At 41.3% G+C, this 27,238-nt stretch overlaps 1 long non-coding RNA gene, 11 other non-coding genes and 1 pseudogene across 13 annotated transcripts; 9 read left to right on the top strand and 4 right to left on the bottom strand.

Moving 5' to 3' along the window:
- LOC110261677 lies at positions 2,114 to 17,885 on the bottom strand. 2 transcript variants are annotated; one of them, XR_002346127.1, is made up of 5 exons: positions 15,976 to 17,885; positions 9,817 to 9,914; positions 4,465 to 4,719; positions 3,962 to 4,095; positions 2,114 to 2,403 (listed from the first exon to the last, which is right to left on the bottom strand). It is a non-coding gene; the product is annotated as an uncharacterized LOC110261677 (long non-coding RNA). The 2 variants fall into 2 exon arrangements; XR_002346126.1 differs by lacking the exon at positions 2,114 to 2,403 and having other exon boundaries at positions 3,169 to 4,095.
- On the top strand, positions 9,311 to 9,382 carry TRNAW-CCA. The gene has a single exon. It is a non-coding gene; the product is annotated as a tRNA-Trp (tRNA).
- Positions 10,476 to 10,547, top strand: TRNAM-CAU. Its single transcript has one exon. It is a non-coding gene; the product is annotated as a tRNA-Met (tRNA).
- On the bottom strand, positions 11,914 to 11,986 carry TRNAR-ACG. The gene has a single exon. It is a non-coding gene; the product is annotated as a tRNA-Arg (tRNA).
- Positions 12,350 to 12,431, bottom strand: TRNAS-AGA. The gene has a single exon. It is a non-coding gene; the product is annotated as a tRNA-Ser (tRNA).
- TRNAR-UCG lies at positions 16,359 to 16,431 on the bottom strand. The gene has a single exon. It is a non-coding gene; the product is annotated as a tRNA-Arg (tRNA).
- On the top strand, positions 18,354 to 18,425 carry TRNAW-CCA. The gene has a single exon. It is a non-coding gene; the product is annotated as a tRNA-Trp (tRNA).
- LOC100626507 lies at positions 20,856 to 21,862 on the top strand (annotated as a pseudogene).
- On the top strand, positions 23,805 to 23,875 carry TRNAG-GCC. The gene has a single exon. It is a non-coding gene; the product is annotated as a tRNA-Gly (tRNA).
- On the top strand, positions 24,593 to 24,664 carry TRNAM-CAU. The gene has a single exon. It is a non-coding gene; the product is annotated as a tRNA-Met (tRNA).
- TRNAS-UGA lies at positions 25,126 to 25,207 on the top strand. Its single transcript has one exon. It is a non-coding gene; the product is annotated as a tRNA-Ser (tRNA).
- Positions 26,268 to 26,339, top strand: TRNAQ-UUG. Its single transcript has one exon. It is a non-coding gene; the product is annotated as a tRNA-Gln (tRNA).
- TRNAQ-UUG lies at positions 26,912 to 26,983 on the top strand. Its single transcript has one exon. It is a non-coding gene; the product is annotated as a tRNA-Gln (tRNA).

Raw genomic sequence — 27,238 nt, 5'->3', positions numbered from 1 at the left:
TTGGACTCCACTGGGAGTTCTTTACATGTCTCTCCTCGTTCTGCTTCCTACACCACGGTCACAGCCACAGCCATGTGGGATCTGAGCCACATCTGCAGCCTACACTACAGCTCACAGCAATGCCGAATCCTTAGTGAGGCCAGGGATTGAACCTGCAGCCTCATGGATACCTCTGAGCTCCTCTTGCATCTTTTCCAAGATCTATACATTGTCCTGGGTGCAGTAAGTATGGCCAACTGCCCGGAAATCTGTCTCTTTTATTTAGTTAGTCTTCGAAGGAAGCATGCAGCTATGGAGGTTTTCATAGTTAATATACCACCTCTCGCTGGTACAAGGGACTCCCATGCACTTTTTTATACCTTTACCTGGGGAGCAGCTAGTGTGTCTGAGCACTGTGGCTTATCATCTACTAGCTGATGGCTCTTCTCTGCATCCCAATATGTTGTTAGCTGTGACTCATTAGCCATGAAACCCAAAGCTGGTCTAGTTAACTATTCAGTGTCCTTGATTCTTCATGTGTAGGATGGAGTTGAGACTAATACTGGCTACTTAAGTTATCTGGGAAGGACTTATAATAACACCTGCAAAAATTCTGTATCATTGTGTTATACACCTGAAACTAATACAATTTTGTAGTCAACTGTATTTCAATTTTTAGAAAGTTTTAAAGAATCTTTTAGATAAAGGCATTTTCAGTTATGCAAGGTCACCACACACACACACATACACACACACACAAAAGATACAGCAGAGGAAGAAAGAATAATTTATATTTCTCACCCTGACCTCTTGTATGGACTGCACGTTTGGTTACAGCTGTCTACCTGGGTCTCCACTTGGTTCACTAATTAAGGCTCCTCAATGTATCCTAAGTTTTGATTCTGTGCTTCCTCCTCTCTTTGCGCCCACTACCTGAATCTCCCTCAGTTTCCCCATCATAGTAATTGGCAACTCTATCTTTAAAGTTTCTTAAGCCTTAGGTCTTGGAGGCATCCTTCTTTGATCCACTCCTCCGTTTACTTTACACTCCACCTCAAATCTATCAGCAAAGCCGTTTTACTCTATTTTTTAAAATAAACCCAGCACTGACCCCTTCTCACCACTTCCAGCATCCCCTTGGTATGAGCCATCCTCGTCCCTTCCCCTGATGGCTTCAGCGGCTCCCAGCTGTCTTCTGGCTTCTATCCTGCCCCTTCTACCCTTCCTGGAGCCTAGTCTCAGTTTCAGTTCCTCCTCTGCTCAAAACGCACAGGTGGCGCCTTTCTCAGAGGCAAAGCCAAGGCCAGCACGATGGCTTTCAAGGCCATATTTGACTGGTCCTCCAAACCCCTCCGATATGATCCCCTCTCATCCTCCTGGTCACTCTGTCCTCTGGCTGCACTGGCCCCTTTGCTGCTCTTCAAACAAACCAGCGTGCTTTGGCACTGCTGTTCTCTCTATTTGGAATGCTTTCCCCCCAGTTATTTTTGTGGCTTACTCCCTTACTTCATCACCCTATTTTATTTTATTTTAATTTTTAAATTGAAGTATAGTTGATTCTAATACATGTACAATCATCACCCTATTTTAAATTGCACCTTCCAGTCCCATATTCCGTGATCTCCTGAGCACATAGCATCATGTGCCGAACCATGTATTTTACTATTTCTTTTTTCTATCTTCTTCCATTAGAGGGTAGATTCTTTGCGAATGAAACACTTTTGTTATGTTCATTTCTGTGCCCCTGGCTGGCACCTAGAAGTGTAGCTGGCACATAGTTAATGGTCATGGGCCTTTGCTGAGTTGGTACATGAATGAAATGGACAAAGAATCCCTGAGGGAAGCTGGAGCGTGAGGAGTCCAGGATGAAAATGAAGAAATAACCTTCATTTTAGTTGAAAGGCAAAAGACATCTGCTCTGTTGAAATCAGAGCAAACAGATCAGAAAGGACAGGTGCAGGTGGCAGGACAGGAAGTCTGGCACCTTCTGCTTCTCTTTTCTCTCTGGGGCGGAGGGTTGCATCAGCTTCAGAGACGTGGTAAAAGGATGTGGTGATGAGGCTCGCAGCTAATGTTCACTGAACTTAGCTACGTGCTGGTTCTGTACTGGGTATCCTGCATACCCAGTACAGAACTAGCACGTATCTCATTTCCTAACATCTGCTCGAGTAGTAGTTGTAATTAAGTCAGTTCCTAGGTATGGGAAAAATAATCTCAGAGAAGTTAAGGAGTCTGTCTTAGTTTGTCTGACTGAGTAAACAGGGTTAACCAGGTGTGGCGAACAGGCAAAGGAAATGCACACAGAAGCAGGAAACTGAATGATGCATTGGGGCGCTGCAGATGGTGTGGTCAAGCCAGGGTGGGGCAGCACATGCAGAGAAGTGTCCAGAGATAGAGCAGAAACGGGACTGGGCCATTGTGTGCCTGCAACACAGGGATAAAAGAATGCATGGATTGGACTTTATATTTTAGTGTAGTTTTTCTTCAGTTGAGTTATATAAAAACCTTGGTTAGACAAAACTTAATTTCCAAATACATCTGAAAATATAACTTCAAACTCCTGAAGGAGCCAATTAAAAAATGTAGCATTTAAAGTTAAAATCTGGGAGTTCCCATTGTGGCTCAGCAGTAATGAACCTGACTGGTATCCCACAAACACGGGTTTGATTCCTGGCCTGGTTCAATAGGTTAAGGATCTGGCATTGGCGTGAGCTGTGGTGTAGGTTGCAGACGCGGCTCGGATCCCAAGTGGCTGTGGCTGTGGTAGCTATGGCTCTGATTCCACCCCTAGCCTGGGAACTTCCATATGCCTTGGAAAGACAAACAAACAAACAAAAAAGTTAAAATCTGTCATTAGGGAGTTCATTTATTACTAATGAAATTATGAATATAGCAGTTAGCTTGGAAACTGGAACCACTCAGAAAAAATTGATTACAAAGATGTTAAGTAGGTGATACAGCATCTGCTTAGGATGTTTGGAGTAAAATCGACATTAAGACAATTTTTCTTTTTTCTTTTCAGGGCTGCACCTATGGCATATGAAATTCCCAGGCTACGGGTTTAATTGGAGCTGCAGACGCAGGCTTACGCCATAGCCAGAGCAACATGAGAACAAAGCTGCAGCTATGACCTACACCAGGACTCACCGCTAAGCCAGATCTTTAACCAGCTGAATGAGGCCTCATGGATGCTAGCCAGGTTCATAACCCACTGAGCCACAATGGAACTCCAAGACAATTTTTCACAAAAATTTGAAAATTCTTTTAGAATTTACAAATGTCCATATCATTCCCCATCCTGATAAGACAGCAAAAGGCAATGGGAAGCTGCGGAAGTTTTAGGAATTTAGAGGAATGTAATCAGATTTCTGTTTTAGCAAACTGGAGGCTATGGTCAATGATACAAACTTCAAAAACAGCAGCATGTGGAAGTTCTGAGGCCAGGGATTGGAGTCGAACCACAGCAGTGACAATGCTAGGTTCTTAATCGCTAGGCCACCAGGGAACTCCCTAGACAAAAAGTCTTAAAAAGGAAAAGGGCAGCAGTAGCTCTTAGGGGAATGGAAGCAGCTTGCTGTTAAGAGAAGGGCCTTGGTAATCTAGTACCAGGGATCTGTGATAAAAGAAGAAAGATTGGGAGATGTAGTCTCTGCCTGAGAAGGGGTCTGGGGCTAAGCAGTAAAAGGAGTTGCCCCGAAGAGAGGAGAGAAAGGAGCCCACTCGGGTGAGTGGTGGCAGCACCTGCAGCAGGGGTATAGAGGAGGAAGGGCAGGTTGACAGGGAAGGAGATGGAGTTCAGTTTTGGCCACAGATTCGAAAAACGTTTGGGGCATCCATGAGGTGTGAGCAGAGTGGCTGGACTATAGGCATTAAGTCCAGATTGTGTTAAGAGTGAGCAAGGCCTCGGAGGAAAGGATCAGAATAAAAGCACCTATTAAATGAAGCAGTCTTCGATGAAAAACAAAAACTCCCATTTACTCACCATCCACTTTCTGGGCTTTTCTCCAGCCTGAAGTAGAACAAAGAAACCTCATGAGAGAAAGGGCACAGGAGAGGCTCTCAGATCGTACACACGGGAGAGGGTGGCACAGGACTTACAAAGCTCTCGGAGTTTCTCTGCAAAAGACAAGAAATGAATCAGTATCCTCCATAGGAGATGAACCAGTTGTACATGGAAAGGGCCTCTGGGAGACTGCGTCTTGGGTTGTGTATGCCGTGAGTCCTGTGAGCTGTGCCAGAATGAAGGTCACAGTCAGGGTCATAGCTCAGGGGAAGTAAAAAGGGAGCGCTGTGGTATTGAAGGAGAAGGGCCTGCATTAAAAACCTCAACTTCAGGGGGTGGGACGGCCTGATGTGGGTGCCCCTCTACTCCAGGGTTGGTCTCTGTTGCATCCACCCTTGTGAACATCTTTTCCAGTGTGGTTTGAGGGTGTTTCTGTAATAAATGCCTTGTTCTGTCAAAAACAAAACAAAACAAAAACAAACCTCAACTGCAAATCCCTTTGATCCTCTTCATCCTGGTCCTCTCCCTTCTCCTCTGTCCAATCCTTCTTCCATAGTCTTCTTTGGACTCACACTGGCTCGGTCTTCTGATTGCTTTGCCTTTGGTCCAGCATTCTTGCTCTTTCTCCCGGCAACATTTCCAGATGACACCAGGTGCAGCCAGCAGGAGAAATCCCAGAAGAAGCAAGAGTAAAGCCTGAACTGTTGTCCAAGGAAAGTCCTTCAAGAACAATGTGCCTAAAAAAAAAAAAAAAAAAAAAAAAGACAAAAGAACAATGTGCCTGAGCCATAAGTGCTGGGCATTATTCCTGCAGAGAAAAGCAGAAAGGATAGAGCGGGCAGAGGATGCTGCAGGATTCTCCCAGATCCCTGGTCCAGCCCAGTGGCAGAGGGGCCTGGTCGGAAAATAACTCCAGCTCTGCCTCATTCTCTCCCACAGGATGGTTGGGAAACCAAGATACCTTGAGAGTCACCATGAAAAAAATAAATAAGAAAGGGAGTTCCTGTCGTGGCTCAGAAAAAACGAATCTGACCAGCATCCATGAGGATGCAGGTTCAATTCCCAGGCCTCACTCAGCGGGTTAAGGATCTGGCATTACTCTGAGCTGTGGTGCCGTGAGCTGTGGTGCCTTGAGCTGTGGTGTAGGTCGGTCGCAGCTCTAATTCCACCCCCAGTCCGGGAACTTCCATAAGCCAGGGGTGCGGCCCTAAAAAAAAAAAAAAAAAGAAAAGAGGAAAGAGAATGTAAATCCTTTATTTCTCTCTCAGATAAAAAATTCCATATGAATAGAGAGCCTTTCCAAAGAGGTTTTGCAAATTCAGTGACGTATTAAGTGTGTAGAAAAAGTTAAATTAACAAAATAAGAACTACCCATGCAGCTAGAACAGTCACAAATGGACATAAATGTAACAGCCTAAAGCCAATGCATGAAGTTTAAGCAAATTTCCTCCCAGTAGATGACAGACGTCATTGTTGTGAGGATTAAAGGAACAATGAACAATCAGCTGTTGTCTTCCTAAGACAGTAGAGTTTTTACGGACAGAATAGTTTCCGGCAATTTTTCCCGAGACTAAAGCCTCGTGTGTTTTTGTTTGATTAATCGTTATTTCCCACAACAGTCTAGAGAGAACTTCCCCTTTTGTATATTTTTTGTTCTTCCTCCATAAAATTTAACCCTAGATTGTGTACTATTTTTTATCATTTCCTACCTGTTTCGTTCTGGTAACGGCTTTGGGGTGAAAACCCTGCCTATTCCAATAAAGGGTAATTTTTTTTAAAGGTAAACATAATAAAAGGGCCTGTGTCAATGATTTATTTAACTTATTGCTTAATTAATAAGAAAAATGTTAAAAGTAGTTCAAATGAGAATTTGATTTCCAAAATCTTCTCTTCTCTATCAGAGAGAAGTCATTTGCAGTGCCAAGGACTGGAACTATCTTATTCTCAGCAAGTTAACGTCTGTCTCTACAAAGTCATAAATGGTCTAGAAAAAGAAACAAGGGCTCAGTCCTATGGAATCAGAGATCCTCGGTATGAGGTCTGCTAGACAAGGTCAATATTTCATTGAAGAGAAACCCCATAATCTTTTTTGACCATTACACATTAAGTTTTTCATTACAAAAGTCTTTCACAAATTTTCCTGGCTGTTCTTTCTTACCCCTGCAGTGCTGAGCACAAAGCAGGCAGTGGTAGTTTACACAAAGGCAGTGAATATTTGAGAAACAGACCATATCCCAATCCTACAGCATTGCCTACTTGGAATTCACACTACCTGGCATGAGGACTTTGCCCTCAGAGGATCTGTTGGCAATAGCTCATGTGTCACCAGAGAGAGAGCAGTCTAAAATAAAGTCATTGCTAAAGTGAAGTCCAGGAGTTCCCATTGTGGCTCAGTGGTTTAGGAACCAGACTAGTATCCGTGAGGATGCAGTTTCAATCCCTGGCCTCACTCAGTGGGCTAAGGATCTGGCATTGCCGTGAGCTACAGCATAGGTCACCGATGTGGCTCGGATCTGGTGTTGCTGTGGCTGTGATGTAGGCTGGCATCAGCTGCAGTTTTGACTCAAACCCTAGCTGGGGAATTTCCATGTGCCATAGGGGTGGCCTTAAAAAGCAGGAAAAAAAAAAAGAGAGAGAGAGAGAGAGAGAGAGAGAAAGATTTTTAGGGCAGTATAACATTTGCAGAGGACTACTCTTCATTTCTATATTTCTGCCCAGGTGGATTTATAGGTGAGGAAGTGAAATACAGGAAGAATTCTAAAATAGTTTAGAAAATAATTATATGTTATTAAAGAGGTGATAATTTTTAGAATTTTGGAGAAACTTGTGTATTTTCAGCCATATGTGGAGCATGTGTGTGCTGATGCCTCATATTGCTGTATCACTTGGTATATTATGAGAAGGCTGTGATTATGATATTCTGAGTTAAGTGCTAAAACGCAGAACATTTATAAGCAAGGGACAATAAACCACTATTGTATTAGTGATACCAGTTTCTGTAGCACACATTGAAAAAAAAACAAGCAGCGAAACTCCCTTAAGTCTCAATTTTTCACCTTCATAAACTTTTGTCTTTCTCTCAAACAACATCTAAAGCAGATTTTCTGGTTATTTTTAACATGGTTGCTGAGGGACCATTGTGTGACTTTGGAGTCAGGGCTGTGAAGTCCTCTGCTGGATCCTGGGCGTTTGACAGACAGAAAGGCAAAGGGATGCAGAAAGGAACTCCCATGGGAGATTGTCCTAGGTCAAGCTTCAAAGTTTCAAACTGGCTGGTTATGATTCATTTCACATGGCATTGTTCTGACCACAGCCACAGGGCCGCATCTAATTGCAAGGGAGGCTAGGAAATGTAGTTTAGAGGAATATTTGTGTCCCCTTCAAGCTCTTTTGTTGAAACCAAATCCCTAATGTGGTGGTCTTTGGAGGTGGGGTCTTTGGGAGGTGATTAGATGGCGATGTCGCAGATGGAATTAGTGTCCTTATGAAACAAAGCCCAGAGGACTCTGACCCTTTCTACCATGTGAGGACACAGTCATACTGAACTCCTGACATCTTGATCTTGGACTTCTCTGGCTCCAGCACCCTGAGAAATGTTTTTTGTTTAAACCACCTAGTCTATGGTATTTTTGCAAAAAAACAAACAGACCAAGACAATTGTGTTTCCAAGAAGAAAAGGAAACAGACTTTGACAACTACTGTAGCATCCTCCGCTGCAATGATTCCATGTTACGGGGAATCCACAATCAAAAGGAGGACATATATCAACTCTGAGAGTCTGATTTCTTAGAGAGGACCCCATGCCTCTGGGCAACCTTCCTGGTGTGTGTTCTTAGCAGGGAGCCATAGACATGGTGTGGTGGTGAGAGGGTGTGTGGAAACCAAAGGGGATATGGCGTGTGTGTGGAAGGCAAGCTGACCTGTTGTACTGGCCCCTAAAGAGGCTGTGCCTTAGTTTAGTTACTTGTAATAAATAATAAACAAACATATAAGTAGAATATAGAGTATACTAGGTGCTGATATATAGCATGCATCATCTAGTCTAGGAAAAGAAAGGAAAAGAGATAAGAATTGGAGGTACACAAGTTTCTCCAAAATTCTAAAAATTATCACCTCTTTAATAACATATAATTATTTTCTAAACTATTTTAGAATTCTTCCTGTATTTCACTTCCTCACCTATAAATCCACCTGGGCAGAAATATAGAAATGAAGAGTAGTCCTCTCTGCCTCCGAATTCTTCTATTTTTCATTGCTTCCTATTTTATTTCATTCCTTTTTCTTACCCAGTTTCTCCATATCCGTCAAAATAGACTTTTGGGGGAGTTTTTTTTGTTTTGTTTTGTTTTTGTTTTTTCGTTTTTGTCTTTTTTAGAAATAGTAGGCATTCTGTTTAAAGTCGGCCCTTGGGGTTCCATGATACTGGACAGGATATTCTGAAAAATGATCCATTACTGTAAAACAGACACACCTTTCTCTGCAAATTAAAATTTCCCTTTCTTAATCTTGAAAATGGGTCCAGAGCCTAGGATTCATTTTCAGAGTGTTTTTCCCTAGCAGTTGAAAGCGAGCTCTCCATTATTTAGATCTTGCGGGGGCGGGGCACGGAATTTCATTGAGATTCAAAACCCGAGTATGCAGTTTCGCAGACGGGCGCTTTAACCAGCCAAACCATGGTGCCAGAATCATCCACTTCCTCGGCAGAAAGATTTCTTGCTCTTCTTAGGGGCAGTTTCAGATTAAGTGATCGGATTTGGAGGAACTCTCGCAGTAGGATATCGATCATGTCAAATAAGGACAAGAGTGGGTGGAAGGAGACGCCGCTCGTTATCCGCAGACGGGATGCTGCACGACTAAACCGGCTGGCCCCAGGTAAATTCATTTCACAGAAAAACTTGTGTGTGGTTACAATCTACCATCAACTTTGAAAACAAATTTAAAACCATGGTCAGCGTCCCAGATTAGGGAGAGGGAGGAGAGGGCGGACACTCATTATTACTCTTACTCCAACCCCAAGGGCCGACTTTAAACAGAATGCCTACTATTTCTAAAAAAGACAAAAACGAAAAAACAAAAACAAAACAAAACAAAAAAAAACTCCCCCAAAAGTCTATTTTGACGGATATGGAGAAACTGGGTAAGAAAAAGGAATGAAATAAAATAGGAAGCAATGAAAAATAGAAGAATTCGGAGGCAGAGAGAATCGAGAAGTGAATGAAAGGAGGTCACCAGGCTTTATTTTGTATTCACTTGCGCGGTCTTCACTGAGTACCGACAATTAACTGCATAGATGAGGTTGACAGGTAAAGGAGGACAGGGCCCCCACAGGACCTCGTGGCGCAACGGTAGCGCGTCTGACTCCAGATCAGAAGGTTGCGTGTTCAAATCACGTCGGGGTCAACTGTTTTAGTGTTTAGGTGGTGTAGTGGTCTGTGAAGCGGAATGTGGGAAAGAAAAACATGCATTCTCTGCTTCCTCCAACGTGCGATGCTCTTGAGAAAGTAAATAAATAGACAGGTATACAGGAGTATACACTGGTGTAATCGTGCTTTGGGCGTTAATTTCTGGGCCCATGAAGACATTTTTATTCTGTTATTGCAAACTCTGAATTTCACGCTTCATCGACTTCCAGGTTTTTCTCCCCACTCACTTCTGTGCTCCCTGACCCATTTCCTCATCCATCTCTCTCCAACCGTCAGAAATTAAGCAGATCTTTACAGACAACTAGTCAGGCCCCAGTGGGTAACCTAAGCCTACCGGCTTCACACCTGGGTCAGCTTTTTCTGGCCAGAGAGGTTACGGAACAAGCAGATACTTAGCTCTCAGCGACTCACCTACTCCTGCCAACCACGGAAGGAGTCAGTTCATTTCCAGATGCAAAAAACCGGAACACAGCGTTTTTGTTTGTTCGATTTGTACTGCCAAGTTGAGACTAGAAGAAATGAACCATGACATCGGAGAAAGTTAGTCCTCTGGGCTAAATGTTTTGTGAACACCCTGAAACCCTTTTTTTTTTTTTTTTTTTTTTTTTTTTTTTTAATGTACAGGAATGTGCGTTTTTTATTACCTGGGACTAGAGAACCCTCAAAAGATTCCAAACCATCACATTACAGCATGGAAGTAAAGGAAAGCACGTTTACTTCATCAGAACCTATTCTTTTGTATGACTTAGAATGACTTTAAAGCATGACATCTGGAATATCAGCAGATATTTTGTTATAGATGTACACGTTCACATAGTACATAGTAACAGGCATTACATCTAAGCATGCCTTTTTGCACAGGAGAAGAGTATCCAAAATAAGCTAGTTCAGTCTTTGGCTATTGCAGTACCAAAGACAGATTACTGATCTAGGGGAAGAGAAAGCGAGACAGAAATAGAGTGAGAAACAGAAAGAAAGCACGAATGAATTTAATTCTGCAGATTGGGGAGAAGGAAAAAAAAGAAGTGCGAAAAAAGCTGAATACTAACTATTAGAAATCACTTTCTCGTAGCAGAGTGGCGCAGCGGAAGCGTGCTGGGCCCATAACCCAGAGGTCGATGGATCGAAACCATCCTCTGCTAGCTTGGCTTCTTTTCCCTCCAAAGAGCCGGGATAAGAGACTATATTAGGAAAATTTGTAATCTGTATATCCTCTTTGTGAGGTGTTTAGCCCACCTTTTAAACATGTTCCTTCCACATCATGTGTGGTAAGAGAAACGTTAGAACGGCAATGAGATACCACCACACGGCAAAATCTAGGACACTGAACATCAAATGCTGGGGAGGAGGTGGAGCAGCAGGAATTCTCTTCTCAGTCACTGCTAATGGGAATGCAAAATGGTACAGACACTGTGGAATAAAGTTTGGCAGTTCCTCACAAAACTAAGCATACGCTTACCAAACCATCCGGCAATTGCCCTCCTTGTTACAGCAATTGCCCTCCTTGTTAATTTGCCGAAAGATGTTGAAACTTATGTCCACCAAAAACCCTGTACTCAGATGTTTATAGCAGTTTTATTCATAATTGCCAAAACTTAAAAACAACCTAGATGCCCTTCAATAGGTGAATGGATAAATAAGCAGGTGCGCGAGACAATGGACTATTATTCAGCATTACAAAGAAATGAGCTAACAAGGCAGGAGAGGACATGGAAGAACCTTAACTGCATATTACTAAGTGAAATAAGCCAATCTGAAAGTCTACCTATTGTATCATTCGAATAAAAAGCAAACCTAGGGAGATAGTAAAATGTTCATTCGTTGCCAGAGGCTGGTGAGGGGAGGAAGGATGAATAGACAAAGCACAGAGGATTTTTCAGGCAGTGAAAGTCCTCAGCGCGATACTGGAACAATGGATATATGCCATTCTATATGTTTGTTGAGATTCATGAACTATACAGCACCAACAGTGAACTGTAAGGAAACTATGGACTTTGGTTCATAGTAGGTTCATCAATTGCAACAAATGTACCCACTCTGGTGGAGGATGTTGATAATGGGGGAGACTATTCATGTGCGAAGACATGTGTACCCTTCCCTTAACTGTGCTGTGAACCAGTAACTGGCTCTAAGAAACTACATCTAAAAACAAAAGAGAAGTAAAGAAATTACTATCTCGAAATCTTCTCTTTCTTAGACTTCCCTTCTTAGCACTCAAGAGAATGATGCTTTTGGAAGGTCTTTTCTTTTTAAGTTTCCCCTCACACCTCTGATGTAAGAATTCATCAGTTTCGAAAAACATTCAATTTAGCAACTTGATTTAAAGAAAACTTATATATGTCAAAGAAGAGTAGTGATCTATAGCTCAAGCCTATGTTAACTTTTTGGTCATTTTGTATAAAGTGATATTATAAATGAAGACATTTTAAAGATAAAATAATTAATTCAGAGGCCTGGGAAAGATGGAAATTTGCAGGATTTTAAAGAGCCTGCAAAAAGGGAACTGGACGAGCCAGCCAGGAGTCGAACCTGGAATCTTCTGATCCGTAGTCAGACGCGTTATCCATTGCGCCACTGGCCCACCCACGGATAGCTGGGGCCTTAACACTCACAGAAAAAGGAAGTGGCAGCAAGCATTACTACGTTGCTCTAAATATGAATGTGTGAAATCTTTTCCTTCTGCTTGCTTTTTTCGGGTCACCAAGGTTTCAAAACCCCAAACCTCAGAATTGTAATAAAAGATAGTTTTATTGGTTCCTTTTATGTCACTCATGCATTATGATTCTTTCATGGTCTACGAGAACTCTGTTTAGATGTAACTTGCAAAAGGTCTGAGTTGATGTTTAATATTTTATTTGATATTTTAGAAAGTGTCTTCAAGTTAAAGGTCAATGCGACCAAGAACAGAAGGTGTAACACACTTACTAAAAAACAGATCAACTTCCGTAGTCGGCAGGATTCGAACCTGCGCGGGGAAACCCCAATGGATTTCTAGTCCATCGCCTTAACCACTCGGCCACGACTACATACGTTATGACGGCCTTTCAATGTTCTCCATGTTACTATATATCATTTATTCTATGCTTCAGGATTTAGTAATTTAAAAAGGCAAAACAAAAGATGCTAAATTCCATTAACAGTTGATGAAACCCAAGAAGGGCCAGTCAGCTTCAATTATAGCAAGTGGTAAACTGAGAATGCTCTGGTCTTTTCTAGAAAGCAAATTGCCATATGTTGCAATAGTTCTAAAAATTCTCTTATTTTTACCATAGTAGAAAATTTATCCTCAAAAAATAATCTGACAAAGCTGTTCCTTACTGATACCCTACGTCTCAGATACTGAATCCAGTGCCTGGAATGTAGTTACTAGGGCTCAACAAATGTCAGCAGCTATTGTCACCATCATTTTTTAAATTCAAGAATGAGGATCCATCAAAATATTCCACAAGGAAGCCTATCTCTCCTGTCTCTTTGTAATGCTTAAAATGTTTTAAAGCACTAGATAGAATATTTTTTGAATAAATAGGAAAGTAAAAAATACTTCTGAGAATCAAATCCACTTCACTGCTTGGGACCTTTTCTCACAAGAGGAAGAACAACTTTATCTGATACTCTGTGAATAAGAGGCAAAAAATATTTGCAAATTCCACCTCCAAAGCAAGAACGGAACCCCAGAATCTCTAGCTTTCTAAAACGACACAGTTATTATCACAGTCTTATCTGTATGTGTATGTCTGTGGGTATGGGTATATTAGTAAGTATAAGATTCTGTATTTCATCAACTGCTCCATCCCAGGAACAGAAAGGCTAGGCATGACTGATAAACCACTACTTATGTGCTGATGGGCTGAAAATTATCTCCAGCCCAGACCTCTGGGCTCCAGAATATACAATTGTCCTAGTTATTTCTTTTGGCATGTTCATGGTCATCTCAAAAGCAGTACATCTCCAAATGAATGTCCCATCCTTTCTCCTAAACTTGAACTTCCTCCAACAACCCAAATTTTTGATAGAAACACCAAGGTACTAAAAACTAAAGACTCAGAACTCCCTTATCCTCTGATTCTCTCCCCAAGGTCCACAGGTTACCAGATTTCAGATCAATCTCCAAGTTATTTCTCAAATCTGGCTCTTCCTCCCAAGCCTCAGGCCTGTTTTCTTAGATCAGGTTCTTACAGTTTCTCTTTAGAGTTATTGTACCAATTTCTTGAAAGTCTTTTGGCCTCCGGTCCCTTGTCCCTGAACAGATTCATTCACTTCTTCATTGTTTCAAAAATTTTATTCTGAGCACAGTCACATGCCCAACACTTTGCTAGGTGCCACACATCTGGTGGAGAGCAAGAGAAGTAGGGGCATTTTTTGAGGGATTTCTAGAGTAAACAATTACAAAAGTAAACATTTACCATTGAGTATGACAAGGGAGGGGTCTGGTGTGCTGTAGTAGCCCATGGGAGGAGTGCTAGATTCCAATCATGAATGTGTTAGGTGATTGACTGGAGAAGTACTCATTAGTCTCCCAGTTTCATGAAAAAATGTCCCAGTTATACCTTTGTTATGTCTGGGCAAATGGACACTCAATAAATACCTGTGGAATGAATCATAGTTAAACTCAGATCTGAAGGATGTGTGGGAATGAGCCAAATTGCCTAGGGGAGTGGTGTTCCAGACTTAAACCTTATAGACCATGAGAGAAATGGATGAGAGTGCTGTCAGGCTGGAACATCATTGCATTTTGGAGGGGTACAGGATAGGGCAGCAATAAGAGAGAGAACTGGAGATATAGCTTAGGGCAGATAATGTAGGGAGGGCTGTATCAGCACTAACTGGTGTGTTCATCTGATAATGCTAATCAGTTTGGGTTCCTTCCCTCCTTTAAAGTCTTTAAAGGTACTCTGTGGTCCACAGATGGCATAGGAGGCCCTCATCATGGGCATCTAGATAACATTCCCAGCTCCCTTTCTGGCCACACTGTCAAGGGAGCCTGGGACTCCTGAGGCAAGGAAGGATCTGCCCTTCTTCACCTGGCACTGGTTTCTTGATGCTGACCTTCTGTTTTGTCTCTTCAGAGCCCCGTGCTCTTCTGTCAGGGCCTCTGTTTACATAGGACAGCTTCTGCCAAGACGTCTTTAAACATTTAAACTTTTATTATAAGAATGTTCAAGCATATAAAAAGTATCTATATACGAACCACCCAGATTCAATTATTATTAACATTTTGCCCTGTTAGTCTTATCTGCCTTTTTCTGTTGAATCCTATGAAATTCATTTGCAGACATCACGACACATCATACCCTACATACATAAACATGTATTACCTAAACTCGTCTCATATACCCAGAATACCATTATCTTAGCTAAAAAAGATCCAACAATTCTTTATAAAAACCTCTAATATCCAGTCCTTCTTTAAATGTCTTTAGTATGTATTTTGGAGCCAGTTTTTCTAATCAGGGTCCAAGCAAAATTCATTCATTCACTGCATTTGATTGCAATGTTTCCTTAGTTCCTTTTTGGTTCAGAAGAGTCTCCCAGCTTTTTGTTACTGTTGTCGTTATTGTTTTGTCATTAACTTTTTTTAAAAGTCCAAGCCAATTCTAGAATGTCCCACACTCTGAATTTCTTCCATTGTTTTCTCATGACAAGTTTTAATTATTCCTCTACTCTAAACTAGAAGTTACTTCTATATGATTGGACTCCTTTAACTGATTAGATTCAGGTTAAAAATGTGGGGCTCGACACTGTGATCTTGATACAGTACTTCACATCAGGAGGCACTTATCAGGATACCCACTGAGGGTGAGGATAAAGTAGCCCCCATCCTCCCCCACCTGGGTTTGTTCTTTTTCTCTTTGCAACTGGCAAATAATCTTGGGGTGATCCTTTGACACCATGAACATACTGTTTCCCAAAACCTTTTTCCTAAGGGTTTTAATATCATTAATGCTCTTTGCCTAAGTCTGTTATTTCTCCAGGGATTGCTAATGGTGAATCTTCCACTATATTTTCCTACATGCGTTAGAAGGTACGTTTTTCAAATTTGTTTACCTTTTTCCCGCCACCCAGTCCTTCTTAGGGGTTCTATGGCAGCTTCACATCTCTCCGTTATAACAATCTTAGATAGCAGGTAGGTGCAAACTACTATGTGTAAGATAAATAAGCTACGAAGATATATTGTCCAGCACAGGGACTATAGCAAAGATTTTACAATAACTTTAAGTGGAGTATAATCTATAAAATTTTTAAATCACTATATTGTACACCTGAAACTAATATAATACGGTAAGTCAACTATACCTCAATAAAATAAAATACATATATTGAAAAATAAATAAAGTCAGCTGATAGACCAAGTGTCCAATGGAGAAAGCTCATTGTAAGATATATGAGTCAACGCCATCTCCAAGGATGCAAACGGCACCCCGCCCTCCGCAACACACAGACCGCTAAATAGTGAAAGGCTCTGTCTGATGTGTTTGCACCGTCGTCGAATGGGCGGGAAGAACTTGAGAGACATTATACAGCCTGTAAGGTCCAGAATGGTTCTCGCACACCAATGTGTATAGTTCTCACCTGGAAGTTGGATTCCTGGGTCCCACTCCTAAACTTCTAATTCTGTAGTTCAAGGGTAGCGTTGAGAGGAAACTGGGACTGGCTGAGAAAGTTTGCATTTCTAAGAAGCTCCCAGATGTTGCCACTGATCCGCGTTCCAAATTTTGAGAAGGGCAGACCGGGAGAACCGACTGTTGGAGATGCTGTGAAGAGACAGAACGGGTGAAAAGAAACAAAAAGTAAAGAAGGGGTGTGGAGAGGAAATACATTGAGGATGAAACTGTTACAGTGAAAAGGGGGTTTCTGATTACTGACTGTAACCAAAAAAATGAGGTAATAAATAGTGGGGTGGTCAGCACGAAAATTTGGAACTGGTTTCAGTAACCATAAGGTAAACCCCACAGCAACCACGAAGGGATTCGAACCCTCAATCTTCTGATCCGAAGTCAGACGCCTTATCCATTAGGCCACGTGGTCCTGCTACGGTCCTAAAGGTGTATTTAGCAAATTTGTTCAAATAAAATAACATCACTCTCGTAACAGAATGAAAACTTACTGCAAACTAGGAGAAACCTTATCGTCTGGTTGGGAAAACAAATTGAACCTAATGGCAAAAAAAGTCTATAAAGTTACAACCTACATAACTGCCAGGGAGAGGAATCTGATGCTGCAATAACTAATAGAGCACTTCATCTTTTGATGGGAATCAGGGAGAAGGGCCAGACCAGGTGCTGAGAAATGAAGGAGAGGAAAAGATAGAGCTGGTTTGCTTTATATCCCCAGGAAACCTCTGCTGCCTTACAGTGCTTTTAGGTAAAGATTGTAGATTTAAGACAAGAATTCACTTTTGTGAATTCCAAAAATCCCACTCAAAACAACTCTAAAACGTGTTCAAATAGGATCAAAAGGTCAGGAGAGAACAAAATATTATTATCTGGAAAGGCGTTTGAAGTGTGGTAGTTGATTTGTCAGACTTGAGAAAGTTGAATCCTAAACAAATGTCATAGGGAAAGCGAAGAGGTGATCAGATTTATACCACAGAAACTCCATACTCATGCCCCAGCCCAGGCTCAGGAACTGTCAGCAGTAGCTTATCTGGGAACTACCTGTTAGGAACTGAATTGTGTCCTCTTGTCCCCCTTCCCATCCTCCTCCCTCAAATATCGAAGCTCTAACATCCAGGATCTCAAAGTGCGACTGTGTTTGGAGACAGCGTTTTAAAGAGGTAATTAAAGTAAACTGAGGTCATATGGGTGGGCCCTGATCCAATGACGGGTGTTCTTATAAAAAAAGATCAGGACACCAGCACACAGAGGAAGGACAATGTGAAGACACAGGAGGAAGACTGTCCTCTACGAACTTGTTGACAGAACTGTGAAAAAAAAAGTTAGTTGCTTAAGCCACCCAATCTGTGGCACTTTGCTGAGGCAGCAAACTAATGCTGCATTGCCCCTCCATCCTGGAAGACGGACTGGAAGTTAATTTTCTTGAGTGAGCAAAGTGTTGGGTGTCTAGGTTGGGGCAGTGAATCTCAAACTTCTCCCTGCGTCACAATCAGGGAGGGCTTAAAACACACACTGCTGGGGGCCACCTTCAGAGTGTCTGATTGAGGTGGCCTAGGGTGTGGAGAGGATTTGTACTACTAAATTCCCAGCAGGTGCCCTGCTCCCCGTCCTGTCCGCGAGCACCTTTTTAACAACCACAGATTGGAGGAAGGTCTGCTGACATTGGGCTATTAGAAAATGGTTAAGAGCTCAATATATAAGAGCGATTTGCTTGGAGTTGTTGTGGACTGAGTGACACGTGGACACTACAGACCCAAAGGCCCACGGATTCCCACTGAGAAGAGAGGGTTTCTGGGAAGGCAAACCCTTTATTTCAGCCTTTTGAGGATAAAGCATCTTTTCACCAGGTTAAGAATAGGGCCAGGCGTGCGCTGAGAAAGGATGGGCGAGGGGTGGGGGCGGTTAGTGGGGGGCGAGACCTAACACCGCAGGGCAGTGCAAGTCTGGGAGTCTTTTTCAAAAGAGAGAGAAGTCTAGTAAAATTATAGGAAAAGTAGTAGTTCAGACATCTTGGCCATTTTTACACCTATTTCACTGCGGATCCAAATTCAATAACTGCACGATTTTTCTCAAAACAGGAAAAATTCGACAAGTGCAAAGGTCAAATGTGAGAAAGCACTGAGTTTTCCCCATCTGGAGCGTTTGGGGTTGTGGATTAATATTTAATCTGGTTAACCCCTTTTCTTTCTCCACTAAACATTAGCGAGCCCATGAATAGCGGAGAGAAAAATGACCAAGTCTACCAGCAAAAAGAACTAAATCTTTAGAGCCTTCGGGCCATGAGAAAGCATTGTTTAAAATCCAAATTCCGGAGAAAAAGAGCGATTTGCCGGGGACCTCGTGGCGCAACGGTAGCGCGTCTGACTCCAGATCAGAAGGTTGCGTGTTCAAATCACGTCGGGGTCAACCTCAGCTCCCTTTTAAGGGAGTAATGAGGAGTAGCTTTTAGATATATATAAAGTCTGTTTATGACACTAATTAACAGATTGTCTGCTCTAGACAGAGGACTAAGGATTTGCATTTGTGACTCCACGGTTGCCCCTAACTTGCCATTAGAATTCTAAAACGAGGATGAATTCCCATAATGGCCAACGTCCTTTAACCGAGGGCTTTCATTTAAACACTCCTCTTTGGCATCAGGGAACGCATAGCCTTCTGGTTTCCTTTTCTTTTCTTTTTTGAAAATAGTTGATTTACATGGTTCTGTCAATTTCTGCTGTATAGCAAACTGCCCTACTCATACATACATATACGCTTTTTCTCATATTGGTTTCCTTTTCTTCTACGATCGCTTCTTTTCGCGCCTTTAGCTGCTGAAGACCCTTCCCCTCCACCAAGGCTCTAAAATGTTGGCGCAGGCTTATCCTCTGTGCTCTTTGCCTTTTGACTCTTCCTTTGCTTATCTGCCTACAACATTCACTCCCCGCCCCTATCCCGCTGAGCCCGGAACCTGGAACCTTCCAGGACGCCTCCTCTTCTTCCCTTCCCAATCCTAGCAGGGAGTTCAAGGGTTTTACCTCCTAAAATGTTATATCCCATGCTTCCTCTTCTCGTCCTTACCACATGGCTTCCTTCCTTCCGTCAATATGTCTAGCCTGAGTATTGACATGAACCTAAATCCTCTTTCCAGATCTCCTCTCTCAGTTTAATTGGTGTCCTTTCGCTTCTTTTTAAACATAAATCTTATCCTGACATTCCCCGGTTCAAAACAAAACCATCGAGTGTGCTGATTAACCCTGTCACACAGGTCCTTCAATTCCACAAATCCTGTTGCTCTGTTGCAGGGGAGAGTTTTGTTCCAGCCCTACCTTCTTCTCCCTGGATAGTGTTAAAGAGAAATTGCGCTGGACCACGTGTGAACAATGATCAGACATTTAATTGGACCTAAGACAGTAAGAAACTTCAGTACACAACTGGGCTCAGCTCTGACTAATAGGAAGGATGGCTGGGGATTTACAGCAAGTGGGTGGGGTGAGAAAGTTCATGAATGGAAAATTACAAAACGGAACTTGAGTAGTTACCACCGGTGGAGGGAGTCTCAATAATGTGGCTTAGTAGAATTCTTGCTATAACTGGGTTCATCAGGCCAAGGTTAAGGCCTAGCAGAGAGGAGGGCTCAGAGAGGTGTGGCTAAAGTTTAGTCAAAGAGTCCCCCGAATATATATCTGAATCACTTTGCTGTACACTAGAAACCAACACAACACTGTAATTCAACTATGCTTCAGCTAAAAACCAAAAAACCAGAAAGAAAAAAAGAGGGAGTCCTTGTCAGTGGTATGTCACCAGGCCCCCTTCTCATATTTAAGTCATTCTTTAGAGAACTTTATGACCAGGTTCAAGGTGATCTGAAATGAGCATTCCAGTCTTGAAAAGTTATAAACTCTCTTCTGCATTAATAAATTATATTCTGATTTATAACATCAGGATCCTGTGAGTCCTACTGGTGAGAATTAGTTCCTAGGGCCTTATTCCCTTTAGGTGATAATTTCACTGAGTTTTCTCTACCATTAAATCTAAGGTCCAAACCTTATTACAGGTGATCACAACATGGCAGTAATCAGGTCTGGGTGACTTATTTTCATAAATGCCATTTTTATTCTATTTCACTTACATATGGATTTTCCCATGTTAGATTTTCTGTATGCTCTTGTCACCAGATTTATCTTGAGCCAAGTATTTGGGTCTCAATCTTCACCTCTATCCCCTATCATCTAGTTAGAGTATCTGACATATGGATATATTATAACCATATTTATTGATTCCAATATTTATTTGGCAAGGATATGTTACATTTTCCTCTGTTTCACTGTAGAAGCCAACATATTTCCAGAAAGTGTCAAACCAAACCTTCGTTGAAAAATTCAGAATACCAAAAAAGCAGGTTTTAATTCCCAGTAGAAGAGGATGCTTGTCCAGAAAGATAAAAGTTGCAAATGACTTTGCTTATTCTAAGAACTTTATTGTTTATTTTAGGAATTTCTTGAAAGATCCGTCCATTTCTTAACAGAGGGCATCAAATGAGAGTTTACAGGCTAGTACTCTTTCAGCCCCTGTGTTGATTTCAAAATATAGCCACTCCTTCAAGAGATGGAGACTAAATTTTCTCTCTTGTATGTATGTGGACTGGACTTAGTGATTTGCTTTGAGTGAATAGGATGATGTGGAAGTTGGCATTGTCATGCTAAGTCCTGAGAGGCTGCAGTTCCATCTAATTTCTGTCTTGGATCACTTGATCTGATAGAAGCCAGCTGCCCTGTCTGGAGGTCATATGCCCATGGTGGAAAACTGTTTCCATTCAACAGCTAAGTGACCAAGTTTAGAAGACAATTCTCTAGCATGGTTGGCAGCAGCAGGAAGCACAGGTGGGTGGGCGAGGAAAAACAGTGTGAAAAAGCGGCCTGTGTGAAGAGTAATTCTGGTGAAGCCAATGTCTCTAGTGACCTTGAAAAAGAGGAGAAAATCATTAGCTTTCTCTGCTTTAAGATTTCTATTACTTCTGGAAGTTCTATAAAGAACTTGACCCTGAAAAATCAGCTGATTCATTGTCCACAAGCCTTGAATTCAGTTAGTGAGTCCTTATGATGTCCTTCCTAGAAAATATAAAATGATGAAAAAAATCAGCAAGGCTGAATTTTAACCTAAACCAGAGATATTACTATGATACTCCTGAGTTCCTGGAGATGATAAAACCTAATACCACATGGGGTAATTTAAGGATTCTCCTGATGAACTGCCTGTATATGTGGGTACACGTAAAGCAAAGAAGCATTGTAAAATTGTTCAAAATGGAGATAAATCATTCGTTGCAGTCAACTTATTTTTGATTAAAAAGCTTAAAGAAGTAACAGATAAAAAGAAAACTAGTGTCTTGAAAAAAATAGATGAACCCGCTCATAGAGACAGCCAGGCAGCTGGGGTATTTACTGGAACAGAGAACTGTGAAGATGGAACAGAGAGAGAGCAAAGACGTGACAAAGACCATTCAAGGTACTAGCTTGATGGTCCCAGCAGACAAAAGTGATAGAAAATGCCCTAAAACAGATGACAACCTTAAGATAATTTGCAAGATAACTACTGAGGCACCAAGTGATGAGGAGAGACTAAAAGCTTTTGCTCCCACTCAGGAAATGCTAATGATGAATGTGATTATGGCATGGGGCTTGAGTTGGGAATGGACCTCTTTTGCTATAGTTCACACTATTTTCATGAAGTTGCTGGCCAGCTTTTACCTCGTGTATATAATCTGTTGAAGAGGAATCTCTTCCCAGAAATTATTGAAGATCATCTGGCAAATAAAAGTAAAGAGACTATAGACCAATGTAAGCATTGGGAATAAACTTGTGATTTTTATTTTGTTTTTAAGGAATACTGAAGAGTAAATTGATGGAAGTATTTACAAATGAGGAGGAGAAGAAGAAGGGGAAGGAGGAGGACAAGAAGGAGAAGGCGAAGAAAGAGAAGAAAAAGAGAAAATTCTCTAGCCTCAAGTAAGCTGATGTTTGCAACTCCTCTCAACATTGTGTTTGCAGTCTTGCAAGAGACCTCCACCCAGGTAAGCCACGTCTGAATTCCAGACCCACAGAAAATAAGAGATAGTAAAATTTGTTGTTTTGAGCCACTAAGTTTTAGGTTAATGGATAACACATTTTACCTCAAAATCATCTGCTAACTGTGTCTACTAGTCCTAAAAGGTATCATGATCCTTAGCCCATCCTAACTTTCACAGATTTCAAAAATCTCACTAAATAGCTCAACTTTGCCCTATCCATTCTGAGACACTATTAAGACCCTTGAGTTGGTGTTCACTCTTGTCCAATAGACTTGGCTTTGTTCTTTCAGTGAGGTTTCCAGTGGCATTTTGAGGAGGTAGCAGTTGAAAAATGGTAGATAAAATCCGAGGAAGTAAAGTGCACATTATAAAGATTACTTTTATATCACATATAAAGAACATACTTTAGGTACTTGTTCTAGAATAGCCTACACTAGGCAATCAATTCAGTACAACTAACAAGAGTACAAACTCTATGAATTTTACCAAAGACTTCTGTTTGTAACAGAAATAAGATACAACTTATGACTTTCACTGATTTATTAAAAAGTTATAGGAAGTAAAAATCAATAGCTAATATTTATCTGGTGGCTTTATATGATTTTTCAAGGCTTTAGTTTTAAATTAAATTAAACTTTAAATCATTTTAAATTACCTTTACAGCCCTTTGAAGAATATAAGTCAACAACTCTAGGCTCTATTTATGTATGAGTAAACAAGAACTAACAAATTAGGTAACTTGACCAAGTTTATTTATATCTCTCATACTGTCCAGTTATGTATTTCTTTGTTGCTAGGATTGGGAAAAACCTAATTTGTGGCCCAAATTCTTCCTTTAAGATCAACACAAATAACGTATTAATTTGATAAAAGGCTTCTTGCCACTCTTCCCCTTCAGAACATCCTAATCATAGCTGCCAAAAACATGCTGCAACTTCTCTGTTTTGAAGAGGAGGTGAAGAGATGGAAGCTGGAGTGAAAAGCCTCCTGGCTTTCACAAGCTTTATAATCCAGGCTATCAGAATCCATTACTTCCCTGAAACCCAAACTCAAGACTCAGTTCTGTAGAGGTTATTGTCACTGATCATCAATTGTTTTTCTCTGTGTTGTTTCATTTTTCTCCAAACCAACTGTAAAGTCCTGAAAAACAGAGAAGATAATCTCATTTATTTCCAGGCCCCATTTGACTTTTGGTTCCAAAACGCCGCAGTTACTTCGACAACTGGTGGTCATCCTCTCCACGGGCACGTAAGAAGAAGGAATCAGAATTTTCTTCCTTTATTATCCTGCTTCTGTTGACAATCCCCTTTTTGCCAAATTTGGATCTCCACAAACGGAATGACAATAGAAAGCCTTTTTCCCAAAATGAGGTAACTTGGTATTTCAAACCTGAACATTTTGGCCTAGTAATTAACCTAATTGGCTTACATCCTAAATGAGAGAATTTCAGAAAGTGTTTTCATTAAAAATTTAAATTGAAGAAATGGAGAAAGACATTTTTACATGTCAGGTATTTATAGGTGTTTTTCACCTTCAGAAGTCTCCAAGTTACACATATCAGCAGTTTTATCTTCTAATTTACAGGTTTTTCCCAGAGTATTTAGATACAATCTTTCATTTAACTAAGATCTTAGAAGATCCCAGGGAAAAAACGTACATCACTGTTTTACCAGCGGTTTAGGGACAATGTGATTTTAGCTATATGGAGACAAAAAAAAAAGGTGGTTACACATGAGGCATTGGTGGTTCAGTGGTAGAATTCTCGCCTGCCACGCGGGAGGCCCGGGTTCGATTCCCGGCCAATGCAACTTCTTTCTTTGCACTTCTGAGGGCTAAGAGTAAATACTTTTCTTGAAAACCACAAATAAAAATTAATTTAAGGTAAATTATGCTTCTGGGATTCCCGTTGTGGCGAAGCGGAAACGAACACAACTAGTATCCATGAGGATGGGGATTCGACCCCTCACCTCGCTCAGTGGAGCCAGGATTCGGCGTTGTCATGAACCATAGTGTAGGTCGCAGATGCGGCTAGGACCCCAATCCCTAGTTGCTGTGGCTGTGGTGTAGGCCGGCAGCTGTAGCTCCAATTCGACCCCTAGCCCGGGAACTTCCATATGCCGCGGATGCGGCTCTCCCCGCCCCCCCCCGCTCCCCCCCTCCCCCCCCGCAAAGAACTATGCTTCTGGTACCGGGTATGGACAAAAGAAGCCAAAAGTGATCTTCCTTTTGCAATTTCACCTCTATAAATTATGCCAATTGGCATGCGTTTTGTTTCCAAAAACCTGAAACTTTATCCTGTCTGAGCTTAAGGAAACTCCGACCTCAACTGAAAGAAGGTTTTTGGAGGTGAATTCTAAGGCGGTAGTGTTTGGAGGCAGAGTGCAACAGTGTACAGACGTAAATGTAGTTCCTACTCTTACAGGTAGTCCTGGAGAGGTCCTTAGAAATGAACCTTTTAGATTTAAGGAAGTGCCAAACTTTGTCACCTTGAAGTAACATTTGAAAAAAGGGTCTTTACGTCTTTAGCAGAGTGGCGCAGCGGAAGCGTGCTGGGCCCATAACCCAGAGGTCGATGGATCGAAACCATCCTCTGCTAAGTAACTTTTAATTTCCCTCCCTCTTGTTTTCACATTTGCTTTCAGAGAAGGGGGCTGAATAAAATTTACAACAAACTAGCCATCAAATAGAGTTTGTGCGCCAGTTCTAAATATGTAAGAATCTTCAGAGTAGTTTGTTAGAAATAAATATTTCCTTTTTCTAACTGAGGTAATTCTTATTCATTATGACTGGCAAATCTATCAATTTGATTGCTCAGATTTGGGCCATTACCCTCTTAGGGATTAGAAAGTGACTCTCCAAAGATCTTCGGCATTTTCTATATTAGACAAATGTAGCAATTTATAATGATGTCTGTACCAACATCTCAATCTTCAAATTGTTGATCTTTTTTACTCTTACAGGCATTCCAGAACAATTGAAGAAATAAAATGCCAAATGTTTATAATAGGAAAGATATTATTCCTCATGGGAATGTATCTAAAGTCTTTGTGCAGTTTTGTAGTCGTGGCCGAGTGGTTAAGGCGATGGACTTGAAATCCATTGGGGTTTCCCCGCGCAGGTTCGAATCCTGCCGGCTACGGAGCTGTGTTTTCTTTCCAGGTACAGCACCTTCGGAAGGACCAATTGTAGAAACAGTAAAATAACCGAAATGTACTGTTTCGTTTTCCTGCCTTTTATTATCCTTCCCCATAAAATTGGAAGCAGGTAGTTCTAGTCCTTCAGGATAACTAATATATTCGAAAATACTTTTGGGTAAACGGTAAGGATCTCTGAGACCTGTTCATTCTAAACAAGCTGAAAAGATGTTCAACTAGTGATTCATTGTGCTTTGCTATTTTCCTATCTGAAATTCAGCTCAGGTCTGACTTCCGAAACCTTCCCGGCATCTATCTCCGCCCCTCCACCCTGCCCCGATGTTCTTTTAAATATTTGGGTACATCAAGTGTATTCCTGTCCTACTGGTGAGTATTTTGATGCTTTGGAATCAACATCTCAAACATATATTTCCAATGTTTCCTCCTTCTAGAACCCTGTTATCATTCTACTTAGGAGGCCAGATTGCAGAGAGGAAGTGATCAGTTTAAGAGTTTTAAAAACTGTTTTCCCGTGTTGGCCAAATTTTATTAAAAAAAAAAAAAAAAAAAAAAGAACTGTTTTGCTCGCTAACACTCTTCTTACATGTGCACATACAGTTATACGCAACAAGTAAGAGTGAATGTAAAAAAAATTCATCCTGTATTAAAACTTGAAATCGATCCATTAGGGAATGTGGATAAGCAAATAATTACCAGTAATTTCCCATCTTACGCTGAACTTTTTTTTCTTGAGTTTTCTATATTCACACGTGTTCTTTAGGATTTTTAAGTGTTGACACTTTCCTCTATAGACTCATATACTGACAAATGTTTATGGCCTAGGTTAGGAATTCAGTGAACGCACGTTTTTGATTTTGCAAGGAACGCCACTCAAACTCAAGGGCCCTGAGAAACATTCCAATTAAATTGAGCTCTGTTCGGCTTTTTGCAGTGCTGATCACTTTTGCTGCCTCCCCGTATTCAGGACAAAAATCATTGCAACGAAACATTTATAATACACTGCAAACACATTCCTAAAAAGCCTGAAAAATGAGTGTTTGCGGCGGCCCCATGGTGTAATGGTTAGCACTCTGGACTTTGAATCCAGCGATCCGAGTTCAAATCTCGGTGGGACCTACCAGTGTTTTGGTGTCTTCCCTCCTGGTCTCTTAAATCACCGTGTTACTCCGAGACATCTTAGCCCTTGCAAGGCCTGTCCCCTTCAGTATGAGACCGTGTCCCGCAAAACAGCATTTCGCATACCTGTCCTCTCTTGCCCCTCCTTCCTATTTCGACCGCAGAGTCCCCTCAGACCCTGGTAAATTAAATTATTTATCTCCTGGGTACTGTTCTCGTTTCACATCCCTTTCCTCAGTTCTGAGTTCGGGTTCTATCAGTTTCTAACATGAACTGGGTTCTGAAAAGTTCGTATCCCTGGCCTTCGCCTTTCATTTGAAGCCTCTGTTGTCTGGAAGACAGGGAATTCTTTATTAATGGTAAAAAAAAAATAAGAAAGAAAGAAAGAAAGAAAGAAAGAAAGAAAGAAAGAAAGAAAGAAAGAAAGGAAAGAAAGAAGGAAAGAAGGAAGGAAGGAAAGAAAGGAAGAAAGAAAGAAAGGAAAAAAGAAAATAACTCTACTACATTAAATACTATAAGGATAGGAGTGCAATGAATATTCATAAATATTCCAGAAATATATTGGGTATATTGGCCCCATGGTGTAATGGTTAGCACTCTGGACTTTGAATCCAGCGATCCGAGTTCAAATCTCGGTGGGACCTGGTCTAGTTTTTGTGGCACATTTTACCGTGTTTCCCCCTAATCGGCAGGCCATAACCGTCTCCCTTCACGCTGTCCTCTGTCAAACAGCATCTTGTAATTCGTTATTCTCTTCTCGGACTCCTGAAAAGTATCCTCTTTGGGTGTTTGTGGGATACTATTCACTCTAGGTTCCGGAAGGTAATCAGATCCTACGTTATTTTCGTGCTCAAGGTCTTAATAGTTCATGTCTTGGAGGGCCCTTTCGCAACTCTTTT

The sequence above is a fragment of the Sus scrofa genome, chromosome 7, assembly GCF_000003025.6.
Source record: "Sus scrofa isolate TJ Tabasco breed Duroc chromosome 7, Sscrofa11.1, whole genome shotgun sequence".
Lineage (NCBI taxonomy): Eukaryota > Metazoa > Chordata > Mammalia > Artiodactyla > Suidae > Sus > Sus scrofa.
The sequence above is the reverse complement of the archived record's forward strand: the minus strand, read 5'-3'. Positions and strand labels throughout refer to the sequence as shown.